The sequence below is a fragment of the Schistocerca piceifrons genome, chromosome 8 (genome assembly GCF_021461385.2).
Source record: "Schistocerca piceifrons isolate TAMUIC-IGC-003096 chromosome 8, iqSchPice1.1, whole genome shotgun sequence".
NCBI classification, from domain to species: domain Eukaryota; kingdom Metazoa; phylum Arthropoda; class Insecta; order Orthoptera; family Acrididae; genus Schistocerca; species Schistocerca piceifrons.
This window is the reverse complement of record NC_060145.1, coordinates 415,330,627-415,345,062: the sequence shown is the minus strand read 5'-3', so window position 1 is coordinate 415,345,062 and position 14,436 is coordinate 415,330,627.

The following is a 14,436-nucleotide window of genomic DNA, read 5'->3' as shown; positions in this document are numbered from 1 at the left end:
ATATGCATAACTGAAATGGCAAAAATGTTTTACAAAATATGATTTTAAGACTCCACAAACATCTTGTCTGCAAAACTTCAGGAGGTAGTGTGAGCCTTTTCGAAATTATTCATATTTCATTGTTACCTTCATAGCTCTCATGCATAAATGTGTAGTGGGCTGTGGTGGTTGTCCACTACCTCGGCAGTGGATTGTGGTGCTGGTTCATTGTCAGGATGTCGGCAATCAGTAACATTTATGAACTACAACAGCCAACTGACACTCTTAGTGGTTAACTGTAGTGGTTACATACCCTTGGGCATGTGCTGATGGCAGTGTAGTGTAGAACTGCTGAAATGGATTGCCCATGGTAGCGTGTATTCTGGCCAGATATTGACTTCAATTGAAGGCAGGGTGTATCTGCATACAATGAAGCCTGTCATGATTCTCACAGCAGAAAACAGGCTCTAGCAATGGGATCTGTGCCTGCAAGAAATGGCATTGTGATAGTGTGCCTGCTCAAGTACAGGCAGTTGGACATGAACTGCGGTCCTCCAAGGCAGTAGACCAGCTATGGATGAATCAAGCCTTATATGGTGGCTACCCGTTGGAAGGTACCAAGTCACTGGAGTGGACTAAGTCACAATACATCAAATCTCCATATTCTATCAGCAAAACTTTCCATCACTTCACTGTGTTTCTTTGTTTTCCAGTTAACTGCTAACAGGAAACCTTTTGCTATTTTGTTTCTTGTAGCATTCTGAAGGTCCTATTTTAAAACTTAAAAAATCTGTGCCTTTTTTTAAACCTTCTGTACATCTCAAAAAAGGCATTTTCTCACCTGTCAACCTCAATGTTGCCATTTGCAATAGCCAACCATCCACCCAACCTACAATCTTTGCTGCTGCTTCCAGGTCGTGCAAGAAATACACCACACCCTTTTTGGCTTGCCAGAAAAGGGAGTAATTAAATTAGTGGGAGCTAATCTGTTAGGGGACTAGTCGGCTTGGTCAATATCTCCCTTTCCTTCTTAACTGATAGTCACCTATGCAACTCTTATTATTTCCTGACAACTGTGCAATCTAGTTAGCCAGCAGCTCAATCACTTCCAGATGGGAAACACCCTGTGTCCCGAACCGTGCCAGTGTAGAACCTTTATTCACAATACACAGCCAATAACAACACAAACCAATAATTTATTCACTCATAACCATAGCATACTGACTCACACCCTAAGCATAATCATTAACCACTTTGATTCAGTACACTGGCTAACACTATGGCCATAATGGTGGCACTTAAAACACTCCACTGGTACAGACTCACGATGTGAGGCACTACACACTAGTAAGTTGCAACATGAACACCTCACTGGCTGCAAATAGTGCTCCCTGATGCTGCCATGAAATAGTGATACATCAACTGGTTGTAATGGTTCACAAACATAATCTTCATATTCTGAATCCTGAACTTAGAAACCATCTCCACTGTATATGAAAGTAGGAGAAACATGCAGTTAATTCACTCACCACATGGACATTGCTAGCTGCAGCAGTGAGGTCATCATGCAAACATCAGCAGTGGTGATGCTCCAAAGTTCTGATTGCAACTATGGTGGGCTGGGATAGTTAGCCACCACCTTGGCAGGAGTAAACGGAGGTGGTGGGCCACTGTCGGGACATAGCCACTGTTATCACATGTAAACAGCATCAATAGCCAACCATTTTAAGTAGTTTCAAGTTACAACACTCTTGGCATTGACCCAAAGTGGTTACGCATCCTGGGCATGTATTAATGGTACTGAGGCCAACAGTTGCTGAGGCAGTGGCCAGCTAATGGCCATCTTGGTATCAGTGCAAAGTAGGACCACTGACACAGAATGCCCACAGTGGCATGTACACAAGTCTGGTGCGGTTCTACAACTCGGAACAAAGACAGCATCTAGCAGTGAAGCCTAGCTCTGTGAGTGGCTGCAGTGAAGCCTAACCCTTTGAGTGGCTGCATGCAGCAACAGCTCTTCTGCATAGGTACAGGCCTTTGATCAGTTGCATCAATCTGGACACCAACTGCTGCCATTTAGGGCAAGAATTCAGCTGCAGCTGAAGCAAGCTCAAGGTGGCCCACCAGTTGGAAGGTACCAAGTCCTCATGAACGGACTTAGCCACGGCAGTCAGCTTGTCAGTGGTGGAGGTGGTAGCTTGCAAAATCAAGTAACTCTGTCACCTGGTGTAGACTTCCCATTGTAGTATGTACTGCCAATTGTGAATATTTTGGCTAGGCATTATGAGTATTTATACTGGTTCTGTCAATACTGCTTCTGTCTATGTAGATTGAAACAAGGTGGCAGCCAGTAGGCATGACAACTAACCCGCCATTGATCTGGTTGGCTCACCTGCAGTGGTGGCTCACCTGCAAGTGTCCGGTGACCTAGAAACCAACTAGTGGTATTGCTGCATCTAATGCAATGGTGTTTTGGGTCTGTTATGCATCTGGCATGACACCTATGGCCCATTTGCAATAGATGTGTCATTGCTGCTACTGTTCAGCAGTACCAGTGGACAAATGTCATGAAATATGAGGATCGATTGTTTTAAAACCCTGTATCATGGCTCCAGTACTATTATTTCATTACACAATGAACTCATATGAAATAAAGCCAACTAATAAAATGAAAATGAGAAAACATGTGTCTCCCAAATATACGTTCCTTGGTCCAAAATGAAATTTTCACTCTGCAGCAGAGTATGTGCTGATATGACACATCCTGGCAGATTAAAACTGAGTGCCAGACTGAGACTCAAACTTGGGACCTGTGCTTTTCATGGCCAAGGAAGTTTTATAAGTTTCTAGGATCACACACACACACTTACATTTGTGCACAATTACATAACTTAATTCTTTATATTTATTCCCATCAGGGGTACCAAAATAGTTGAGGGAAGTTATAGTTAGATTCTAACTACTTCCTTTCGTACCTTTCTGTGACAAGGCTAGTCAAAGTTTATGTTATTGATGCTTTGCATCACTGCACAGTCACAATGGAATATTTTTTGGTAGAGTTGTGATTGAATGGTCATTACAAATCTGCTTTTGTCTCTTTTTGCTAGTGATTCTACATTTTGTATCCCCCTTTTTAGTGTACTGTAGTACCTTTAATATATGTGGGTGAGTTTGTCTGCACCCCTTTGCCCTTGTGTAGATATTCATTCTGCCAGTACTTGTTCCATTTGCTTCCGGACATGTTTGTGATTATAGCAATTAGCTTCCCAACTGGAATGTATCTCTCCTGTATTCCATTTGTTGCTGTGTTCTGGCTTGTAATGATGCTGTTACGTAGCTGTACTGAGCCCAGAGGAAGTCTTACCTTCCAAATAATCTGTCACCCTGATGCTATCAATGATATGTTTTACCTCAACTATTTTATTGTATGGTCACTCAGAATTCTCTTGTTGCAGTGGACCTGCTATGCAATGCTGCCAACTCTCGCCATATGACTTCATCTGTGTCTGCAGAGGGTCAGGGGCAGGATGAGAACTATGTAGTATTCAAGCTACGAAATGAAATTACTGCTTTTTAAAGAAATCTGTATTTTCCTGCTCTTATGCAAAAATTACAACACTGGATGAGCACATCTCTCATTAGTCAGAACAACATCTCCAAACAAAATCACAGAACAGAATAAAGAGAATGACATTTGTCTTCAGCTTCTTTCAACTGTTTCTGGGTGTTATTATTGTACACAGTGCCTCTTCTTTTCTTTCTTTCATGATGCCAAAGCATAAGCGACACCTTCACAGCAGATGGAAATGGCCAAGTGCCATTGCACCTTGGTAACATTCCATACTCATGTATCTCATGTCAACTCTGTACATTCTTCAAACCAGCGCATGCACAGTATAAAGTTCTCTGTATGCCAACTACTTACACAAAGTTTTTCATGAGCACCTATCATCTAATCATGAGGAAGAGGTATAACAATGTGATACACCACAGTTCCTTGCCAGTCAGTCAGCCTTCTCATTCCCAATAATTCTGGCATGTGCTTTGGACTATAGAAATGAGACTACTGCTCTATTTAACTGGAGTTCTGATATAGTAGGAACTTTTTTGGTATGGCACTTAGCAGCTTTGTTTCTATCATTTGATGATTTTGTTTGCACTGCAGAGAGGGAGTCCATTATTATTATATGTTCTTCTTGGATCATGATACTGTATCTTAATATGCTTCGATGGCTAAAAATTCTACCAGGTAAACCAGCACCTCTTTTGGTAGTTGGAATAGTCTGATCTTTGTTCTTGTAACATTCATAGGTGCACAGCCAACAGCGTCAACTTATTTGGACCCAATAGTAGATACATGCGCGCGCGCGCGCGCTCATACACACACACACACACACACACACACATCATAGCACAACACATGGTCATGGCGAAAGCCTTCTGAACTGTTATGGTTTATCAGAATAGTCTGTATTGATACTTAAGTCCATTATCTTCTTAATACTTTTGTCCTGTTGCTCATAATAGGGTAGCAGAAATGATTTTTGAATGAGATCCTGAAACTTGCTAGGAATTGAAAATACCTCATCAGTGATGGTGTTTATTTGTGGACAGAACATTGGCTGGTGTAGCATATTGTTTTAAGGTCACAGATTTTATTTATGAGCTTATTTCCAAAGCATTATTGGTGTTTCAAAATAAATTTCCTGCTGCAATAGTTTCTGAGTAGTTGACAAAGGTGCTTCCACTGTTTCGAATAATTTGTTTGTCAGAGTGGATCTTGATTTTTCTGAAGGTTATGATACATGGGAGGTGGCAACTGCATTAGGTACTCAATGTCTCTGTATTTAGACTAGTGAGTTGACTGCCTAGGGGCATTTTGCTGGAAACAGTACTGGGTATTTTCCCCCTTTTCGTAGACTAATTTTTCTTCTATAACTATGTCATTTTACACTCTACTGGCCTTAACGTTATCAAAATTTTAATAAAACAAGTAAAAAAACTGCTTCAGGCAAGTGCCAAGATGGTTCCTTTGAAAGAGCAAGGCTGACTTCCTTCCCTAATCTGATGGGACTGATGCCCTCGCTGTTTGGTCCCCTTCCCCCCAAATCAACCACCCAACCAAGCAAAACTAGTAAAATCTTAAAAATCCTTGTCCTCATTTAAAAAACTTTGTAACATACTTTTCTCTGTGCAACTTCATGAATTCAGTCCATTGTCCACATATTGTTATTCTTTTCTAGCCAAATCTGTGTTACATGGAAAGAACATATGCGATGGCACAAGAAACTTATTTCTCATATCCTCAGGCCATCAGTAAGTAGTACTGTACAACTGTAGTCTGCTTACTGGGAATTATTATTTTGGACAATGCATACATCACTGCAGAATAATATTTTTGTTTTGTTTTAGCCCCCTCAGGAATCAAATGTATCACTTTCAGTAGATGGTTTCTTTGCAGGACACACTTTTCCATGGGAAGGAATACACTCTTCTGTTACTGAGAAAAATTTTATTCTTGAATTTGTTTCAGTCTTTCACAAGATAATAAGTTGTCGTCTCTTCCTCTATGAATAGATGATGAATGCAGCTAGCCGCTAACTTTGTGTAATGTCTTGTCTATATAGACGTGTATCTGTTGCCTTTAAGACCCTTTCACCTTCACACATAAATCTATACAGTAATGAAGGGCCTCCCATGTCTTGGCTGATCCATGATAAGACAGGCGAAAAGTTAGACTAATGGAGGATTATTAGTATTATCTCTATTTTCATTCGCTCTCTCTCTTTCTCTCCTTTATCTATGTACAGTTTTTATTATAACATTTCATTACGTGAAATCAGCCAAATAGGATCTTTGGTGGAGTCCTTCATCTTGGTAATCAGCGGCTGGCTTGCTGTAAGAGATCTTTACATTTATTATTACTGTTAAACACTGTATTCAGTCGGGAGAATCAATCGTGTGGACAATTTGTTCCTTTTACGAAAGATTGCGAATTCCAGATGTGTACGAAGCCTTTTTGGATGATTTAACACAGACTCAGTGATTGCAGGCTCTCTTCGACACAGCTGAAACTTCCCCACTAATAACAGGGCCAACGTGATCATCAAATGGTTCAGAAAAAAACTCATTCTTTCATTCACTCCGGAACAAAAAGTCACAAACCTTATTTATGAAGGAAATTGTGTATTAAATCCATCTCCATTACATGTCCAGATCTCTGGTGATTCCACGTCTTAATTATTTTCCGTTTACACTCTCTTTCTATTCAAACAAACCGCTAGTGGCACAAAAGTTAATTCACTTGATTTAGCGAGAAGAAAATCAGAATATGTATCTCTCAGAAATAAGTTAATCCCTCAATCCCTACTGCAGAAGCTGTCCTAGTTACCACTCTAACAACCATGGAGAATGCATATGTGCATCTCTCTTATTTCAAAGAATAAACGCGCTAGAAAATACTTTGGCGTCGTCTAGCTGTCGCCGCATAAGTTACGAGAAAATCAGATCAGATACTTTTCCAAAGTGAATGAATGTGGATGGTTTGATTGACAATGATTAATTGGTGCATGGTAGAGGGTATTTTCTGTGGGGACGTTACAAGTCGTAGACATTCTTTCATACTTTCTTAAATTTTTTCCACTATCACTATCTCTCTTTATTTCACTCAAACACAAAACCTGAAGAATTTGAGTGTTCCTTGTCAACACAAAAAATAGTAATGGAATGAATTTCACCACTACTAGGATCAGTGATTTTTGAAGCTGTTTTTGTTGATTGTCCTTAGAAAAACAGTCTAGATTGCACAAATCATATTTATTGGTGACTACTCTCCATCTGAAGGTGGACCATCTTGAGACTGTACTCGAAAGTTAATGTGTGGAGACAGCTTCACAGAACAGGAAATGCAGAAGCTGTCAGCTATTTAGTAGCTGGTCTGTGAATTCACTTCCACACATCAGCTTTGGGGCATGGTCTGAAGATGTTCTGCCTTTGCACTGCAACCGTTGACCAATAAAAGTGATTTGTGTGATCTAGACTGTTTTTCTACATACAACTGTGAAAATTGGTCACTGTTTTCCCAAAATGTTTCTGAAAGTATTTACTTTCTCTCCATGTTGAATGATTACTGAACCAAAATCATGACTTCTGTGATTTTATAAATAATCAATAAATAGTGCTCCATTCATGCAATTTTATTCTGAGATACCAACAGTTAAATACAAATAAATGGTTCTTAATGTTAGAAAATGCTTCATATTATAAAGGTCTAGTATAATGGAAGTAATGTACACTGAGCAGAATGGTATGTTATTTAACCTATCAAAATCATCATTTCTGAACATTACACAAAAATGTATATCTTCACATTTACAGATGGGTTTTTTGGAACCCTCATATTAAGAACCAGATTTGATCCTAAAGAAAATACAGGAAATTTAGCTGTCTCATTTAGTGTTACCTAGTCAGTGTATGTTATTCATAATTCAAAACTTTTATTTTATTGTTGCTAAATTTTAATTGTTTTTTATGGATTAATTTGGGGTAGGTCTGTATCCTTTTTCTTAAATTTCAAGTATATAAGCCTATTCTCCTAAAATATTTTTCTGATAGTCTCTTACATTCTACAGTGACATCTGTGATGATTTCCTGTAAATAATTCAGGGATTCCCATAAGGGAACAAGTAAAGAAAAATTAATGTTTTTACTACTGTTAAAAAATAAACTATATTCTAAAAATAAAAGCTGCAAATTATTAACAAAAATATTAGTCTTACCCCTAGCAAATAAAAAGAAATATATAAAAATATAAGGCTGAAGATGTACTTTAAATGTAGACAATATGTATTATTTATCATAGCCTTCTTTGTTTCTGATATCCTGCATGCAGTTCTCAGTACTTTACAGAAAGTATGAACTATGTATAATAATACACTGAGGAGACAAAAGTAATGTGATACCTCCTAACATCATGTCAGACCTCCTTTTGCCCAGTGTAGTGCATCAACTCGATGTGGCATGGACTCAACATGTCTGTGGAAGTCCACCGCAGAAATACGAACCCAAGCTGCCTCTGTAGCCACCCGTAAGTGTGAGTGTTGTCAGTGCAGTATTTTGTGAATGAACTGACCTCACAAAGTGTCCCATAAATGATTAATGGGATTCATGTTGGGTGACAATTCCATCACTGCTTGGGAAAATTAAGTCCATGAATGGCTGCAAATGGTCTCCAAGCAGCTAAATATAACTATTTCCAGCCAATGATTGTTTCAGTTGGACCAGAGGACCCAGTATCATCCAAGTAAACTCAGCTGACATCATTATGGAGGCACCACCAGCTTGCACAGTGCCTTGCTGATAATTTGCGTCCATGGCTTTAAGAAGCTTGCATCACACTTTAATGCTGCCATCAGCTCTTACTAACTGAAATTGAGACTCATCTGAGCAGTCATTTAGAGTCCAACCGATATGGCCATGAGCCCAGGACAGGTGCTGCAGGTGCTGCCTTGCTGTTAGCAAAGGTACTCATGTAAGTCATCTGCTGCTCTAGACCATTAATGCCAAATTTTGCCACACTGTCCTAACAGATATGTTTATCATACATCCCACATCGATTTCTAATGTAAATGAATAATTTATCATCATCAACATCAAATCGATTATTGAGGACCCTGTAGATCATGCACCAATCTCACAATGCTCTCATCAACATCATCAAATCGATGATTGAGGACCCTGTAGATCATGTACCAATCTCACAATGCTCCTCCATAGATGGTGATCTTGTGCACTTTGTTCCCAGTTGTCATGGACTCCTACCTGGCAAAGGTCTTTCTGTAGTTCATCCTCCCATCACTTCCTCGGTCTTCCGATTGGACGGGTACCATCAGTTCTTCCCAAGAGGTGTCTGGTCTCCTAGCAATGTGGTCTGCCAAGCTTATTCTCTGCACTTTCAGTTTTTGAACAATGTTCAGTCCCCCAGCTCATATAATTCTTGGTTTTTTTCTACATCTTCATCAGCTCCACCCATGGATGGGTACAAAGATCCTTCTCATAATATTTCTTTCGAAGACCAACAAGTTTTCTTCATCCTTCTTTGTTGTGCTTAGGGTTTCTGTCCCATACAACAATACTGGCACTATCATGGCATTGTATGCTTTAAGTTTGGTCTTGATTAACAGATTCTTGGATGACATTATCTGCTTTAGACTGAAATGAGTTTTAGACCCATTCACAATACGTTGGTTTATTTCCTTAAATTATTTTGCCTGTTGAACCACATACCAAGATATTTAAAATTTTCCACTTTAGTAAATTTCCATATCCTGACCTGTAATGGGATGTCATTATTGATACCTCCATTACCTCGGCCTTTTCAGCATTTGTTCATAACCCGATCTTACATGCATTTTGTGCTAGGTCCTCTACAGTTTCTGCCATCTCTTCCTCTGATTCTACTAGAACTGCGATGTCGTCTGCATAACCCAATAAATCTGTCCTACTATTTAGTGTCACCCCTTTGTTTTCTCTTTTCATTTCTTGGATTGCTTTCTCTAGGACCAGATTAAATAACAGTGGTGAAATAACATCACCTTGTCTCACACTCGTTCTGATGTGGAATTCCTTGGACAGCTCCCCTTGGTGTTTGACTTTGGCTGTTGTCTCCACTGTGCTCATCTTGACCATATTTATTAACTTCATTGGTATACCAAGCTCTCTCAGGATGTTGTACATACTTAATCTGTGGATACTGTCATAAGCCTTTAAGAAGTCCACAAACATCACCAGAAACTGATGGTTGAATTCCAAGCACTTTTCCCAGATTTGCCTCATGGTGAAAATTTGATTGATGGTCGATTGTCCTTCCTAGAAGCCTGCCTGGGACTCCCTACAACATCTTTTGCAAATGGTTTAAGTTTTTCAAGTATTATTAAAGATAGAAATTTATAATGTACACTTAGGAGAGAAATTCCTCTGTAGTTGTTACAATTCCTATTACTGTTCTTTTTATGCAGTGGGATAATGACGGCTGATTTCCTCTCTTCTGGGATTTCCTCTTTTCCAATTATTCTTTTCTGAGATTGTATAGCTCTTCCTGAAGTGTTTCTCCTTCAGTATCTCTGCCATTTCCCATCATCTCCAGGTGCTTTATTATTATTTAGTTTCCTCATTGATCTTTCTACATCTTGTTGAGTGACTTGAATGTTTGCGGCTTCTCCTTCACCCTCTATATTATTCTCATGTGGAAAGGCACTCTCTGGATCTTCAGCATTTAATAGCTCTTCAGAATATTCTCTCCAAGTATTCAGAATTTTTTTCTTGTCTGTTAGTATATTTCCATTCTTATTATTAATAATTAAAGCTTCATTTCTGTGACCGTTCCTCACATGTTTCAAAATTTGAAACATTTTCCTCCTGTCTGGTATTGTATTTCTCTTTTTGATTTCATCAATCATATTGTTCATGAACTTTCTTTTTTCTGTTCCCAGAATCCTATTTGTTTCTCTTCTTACGATCTTCAGTGCTCGTGTTGTACTACACATTGTCTGTCCAGCATGTGCACCACCCTTGTTCTCTTTCTGGCCTCCACAGCTTTTTCACATGTCTCACTGAACCATTTCTTCTTTGTTGTTAGCTTTCTCTCTCCTAGAATTTCTTCAGCTGCTTCAGTTACAGAAATCCTTATTCCTTCCCATTGCGTGTTAACACTTATTTCATTAGCTTTGTCTGATGCCAATTCTTCAGACTTGTTATGCACTTTAATGTTATACTGCTGGCATATCTCTGGATCCTTAAGCTTCTCAATATCAAACTATCTCTTGGCCATGTTGTTCTTTTTCATTTTATAGCACAGCTGTAACCATAATTTGGCTATGACTAGGAAGTGGTCTGTGTCTGCATCTGCTCCTCTGTACAATCTCACGTCCATCATACACTTCTTGTGCCTCTCATCTATCAGCAGATGATCTATCTGATTGATTGTGCTACCATCTGGGGCAATACAGGTGCCTTTGTGGATCTGTTCATGGGGGAAAGTTGTTGAGCTCACCACAAGATTCTGACTTAAAAATGGATACACATACAAAATGATTTAACATTTACAAGTTTTTGGAGCCAGTGGCTCCTCCTTCTGGCAAAAGAGTTGAAGAGGAAGGAAGAGGGGTGAAGGAAAAGGACTGGAGAGGTTTGGGGATAGGAGTACAGTTCAGAAAAGTCACCCAGAAGCCTGCATCAGGGAGACCTATTAGACGAGATAAGGAAAGTCTTTCCCTCTCATTTCATCCAGTAAGTCTCCCCTGACCCAGATTCTGGGTGACTTTTCTGAACTGTACCCCTTTTCCATAAACCTCTCCAGACCTTTTCCTTCATCCCTCTTCCTTCCCCTTCAACTCTTCTTCCAGAAGAAGGAGCCACTGGCTCCCAAAGCTTGTAAACATTAAATCCTCTTGTGTGTATGTTTCCTGCCGCCAATTGGTGAGTAACTTTATATCTGTCTATTTAGATTATATGATCAATAATTGATTATTTTCGTTGTTACATTAGTCCACATCAATTTCTGTCATTTTTTCACACCAAGTTGCTTGTCTGTTAGCACTGACAACTCTACATAATCTCCGTTGCTCTTGGTTGTCAAGCGAAGGCTGTCAGCCACTGCATTGTCTGTGGTCAGAGGTAATACCTGGAATTTTGTATTCTTGGTACACTCTTGACACAGTGTGGATCTAGGAATATGGAATTCTCTAATGATTTCTGAAATGGAATGTCCTATGCATCTAGCTCCAACCACCATTCCACTTTCAGTGTCTGTTAATTCCTGTCGTGTGGCCATAATTAAAGTAGAAACCATTTCACATGAATCACCTGACTACAAATGACAGCTCTGTCAAGGCGCTGTAAATTTATGCTTTGTGTACATGATACTGCCACCATCTGTATATGCACATATTTCTATCTCATGACTTTTGTCACCTTAATGTAATAAAAAAGTATAATGGTTCTGGGATGATTAAATTACAGGCAAAAGGAATTTTGCAAAATAGAAAATAGTGAACGAAAGGAGGTAGAAATTGTGAAACACCATTCAAAAGGTACATAATCTGTTTTTAAAACTAGCTGTCCTATCAAAGGGAATTAGATTGATAAGATTCACTTAAATGCTCATTACTCACTTAAGCACTTTGTGAGAAAATCATAGACCACTGATTCAGTCATTTCCTATGATGTTTTGAGGAAAGTGAATTAATTGATGAAGTGCAGAAATTGAAAAAGAGATTTATTTTATTGACTGTAAAATTTAGTGGAGGAAGTATGTCTGTGCAGGCCATTTTTTTTAAATAGTTGGTACTACCCTCAAGCAATACAGGATGTTTCTTTATTAGCTTTGCTTTTGAAATAATTTGGAACTGGTATACTTAATTTTCTGCCAGATAATTTCCTTTTTATAAATAAAATGATGTTGCTGTTGATGTCAAGTTGTTTAATAAATATCACCCAAATGTTTATAAATTAAAAACACAAAAAACTGTGTGGGAAGGGTACTGTGTAAAACTGAAAATAATAATCGAACTAAATTAATAACAATACATAGGTAAATGTCACATTGAGATAGACACAAGTATTTTTCAGCAATATTGTTCTTCTCTTTCTACCTATATCACAAGAGCACAATAAAACCTCCTTGTTCAAAGCTAATAGAACTATCTTGTTTTCTTGTGTACAATTTTTTCATGTTCAGTTAAGTTAAAGTGAAAAATACCATTCTTTCAGTCACTAAACGCAGCTTCGAACCCCTTTTCAACAAAGACAGATGGATGTTCGACACCCATAACTTTGCAGAGAAATCAAAAAAAGACAACCATTACTTTGTTAACAGCAGAGCCCACTCCTTTCCATTTGCAAGTTTGTGAGACTCAACAAAATAGGACTTCTGACAGCATTTCATTTTATTTTCATTTTTAGCTTTTGAGGAAGTAAATTCTCAAATAATGTTCTGGCAACTGTGACTTCCTTTCAGTTTTCAGTACTGTTTTTAATTTTTATTTAAATCTGAAGTCAATTCTTCCATATCAAATAAAAACTGTTGTTCTTCTTCTTGTGCAAAAGACTTGTTACAAATTGGAATAAACGTTGCTGTCAGAAATTGTGCAGTCACCACCTTATAATGATTGATTGTTTGGTATTTGCCAATTTCTTGTTGTGTTGGACTCTTACCTTGATAAGAAAGATTAATTATGTGAAAAATTTTAAAATTACATTTTTTTCATAGCGTTGGGGCTCAAGGAGTTAAATGTTGCCATTTATACATCAAAGTTCTCAGGCCAACGTTTGCTTATTTTGAAAACCAAACGAAAAAAATTTGGAAATTTGTGGTAAATCCCTATGGGCCCAAACTGTTGAGGTCATTGGCCCCTCAGCTTACACACTAATTAATCTAACTTAAACTAACTAATGCTAAGGACAGCACACACACCCATGCCCGAAGGAGGACTCAAATGTCCGACGGGGGGGACCCACGCGAACTGTGGCAAGGCACCTTAGACCATTCAGCTAAACCACGCGGCCAACCAAACGACAGATATCACTTACATTCATCCTTACAGTGAGAAGAATTCATGGCAAAGACAATGAAATAAAAAGCATGACAGTTCTCAAGATATTTCTTCAAATGATGACATGGCAAAAAGGCTGGGGCCATACTGAAAATTCAAAACTGAATTTTGCATTGTAATTATTGACAGTTTGACTGTCACTTTATAAGGAAGACAGGGAACTCAAAGGGTGAATTAGGATTTTTTTCAACATTTACCAGCACTTACATCAAACAAAATTGGGAGTGGTACATTTAGATTGATTCAAAATTACTCCAAAGACACAGAGAATAATTTTGAATTGGGTTGACAATGACTTTTTGAAAAGTGAGTCATATCAAAAAAGAATTGAAAACAGTCTCCTACCTGAAATAGGCCTACTCTGTGTGTTAATGAAAATGGATATTCAAAGATAATCAATGGGTTTTTGATTGTTAAATCTCATAAATGTATTATTTGAAGGTAACCATAATCTGCTGACCAAATGACTTCCTTCTAATACTGTATAATTGATGGAAATGGCAAATTGTACTGAAATGCAATGAACTGACGCATGGTGTGGGGAATGGCAATTGAATCTCAGTGTTGACAAGTGTAATGTGCTGCAAATACGTAGAAAGAAAGATCCTTCATCATTTAGCTACAATATAGCAGGTCAGCAACTGGAAGCAGTTAATTCCATAAATTATCTGGGAGTAGGCATTGGGAGTGATTTGAAATGGATGACCATATAAAATTAGTCGTCGGTAAGGCAGATTCATAGGAAGAATCCTAAGGAAATGCAGTCTGAAAACAAAGGAAGTAGTTTACAGTACACTTGTTCGCCCACTGCTTGAATACTGCTCATCAGTGTGGGATCTGTGCCACA